This window comes from Dama dama, chromosome 5, assembly GCF_033118175.1.
Source record: "Dama dama isolate Ldn47 chromosome 5, ASM3311817v1, whole genome shotgun sequence".
NCBI classification, from domain to species: domain Eukaryota; kingdom Metazoa; phylum Chordata; class Mammalia; order Artiodactyla; family Cervidae; genus Dama; species Dama dama.
In genome coordinates this window covers 58,595,424-58,597,014 of record NC_083685.1, presented here as the reverse complement: position 1 = coordinate 58,597,014, position 1,591 = coordinate 58,595,424, and positions in this window count along the sequence as shown.

The window sequence follows — 1,591 nt, the reverse complement described above, 5'->3', positions numbered from 1 at the left end:
TCGTTTCTGCTGTACCACAACATGAATCAGCTATTATGTATACATATCCCCTCCTTCTTGAGCCTCCCTCCCACATCCCCATCCCACCCCAGGTCATCACAGAGCACTGAACTAAACTCCCTGTGCTAAACGGCAACTTCCCACCAGCTATCTATTTTACACATGGTACCATATCTATGGCAACGACACTTTGGAGGAACCAACTTTAGAGGGCCCTTTCTCAGGACTTTGCCTATTATGTGAGAACAATAAACAGTTCTTATTATTAAAAGTATAAAAGTTGACTTCAGAGACAGGGGCCACCTGAGTATATGACCACTCAAAATTTGTAATCTGTAAGAATTGGAGGATTTAAAAGGAGCTTTGTATGGATAACATGTCCAGACTGAGGAACCTGCCAGGGCAATAGTCCACAGGTATAAATAGACAATGTCTGGATAAACCCAGGTTAGCTGCATACAAATATGTAAGTGGAATGTGTTCAAATGTCGTATTACTTTGATATTGCCACCTCTGCTTCCTATGCCCAGAAGGGTGGCTAGGCTAACTGGAACAGAGCTCCCAACTCCTTGAGGTGCCTCAGATCTCTCATCTCTATACAAATTCTTGCAGGTTCCTAGGTCTCTGTACAATAGTTCCTAGGTCTCTATTCTCATCTCTATACAAATTCTTGCAGGTTCCTCTTTAAAGCCTTGCTATTGTAGTGCTAGAGAGACCCTTGAGAGTCCTTTGGACGGCAAAGAGATCAAACCAGTCAATCTTAAAGGAAATCAACCCTGAATATTTATTGGAAAGACTGATGCTGAAGCTGAAGTTCCAATACTTTGGCCACCTGATGTGAAGAGCTGACTCACTGGAAAAGACTCTGATGCTGGGAAAGATTAAGGGCAGGAGGAGAAGCAGCAACAGAGGATGAGATGGTTGGATGGCATCACCGACTCAATGGACATGAGTTTGAGCAAGTTCAGGGAGATGGTGCAGGACAGGGAAGCCTGATGTGCTGCAGTCCATGGGGTCACAAATAATCAGACACAACTCAGCGACTAAACAAAAACAACATAGGTCTGTCAAGCTCAGTAAACTGTTACCGCTTACTTCAGTAAGTGGGCTTGTTGAGCATTTGAAGGATAACTGAAGATTTGAGTCTCTGTACATCTCTGCAACAGGAAAGAGTGAGTTAATTAAAAGCTTAACTAATTCTCCTCACCAGACTTCTACATGGCTTTTCCTTGTGGCCTGGCTTCCAGCCAAGTCCTGAAGGGGAGTCGAGGGTGCCAAAGCCAGCTCCCAGCTGCTGGGAAATGCAGGGCTCAGATTATTACAGAGTGGCCAGATTATCATATGTTAAAAATGAAGAAAAATAGATTTATAATAGAGAACTGATGCTGACTAACAAGCTAGCATATTGGCAGTATGTGCTTCTCCTCTCAAAAAACCACCATTCTTCAAGTCCATAGCTGTTAAAGCATGGAATGACTGCTTCGCTCCCCAAAATATTTCCCCCAAATATTGAACTGACATGTTTTGCAAATAATAAAAGTGAAATGGCTTTGAAGCAGTAGCATAGAAAATATAATCATACTGTCCCACA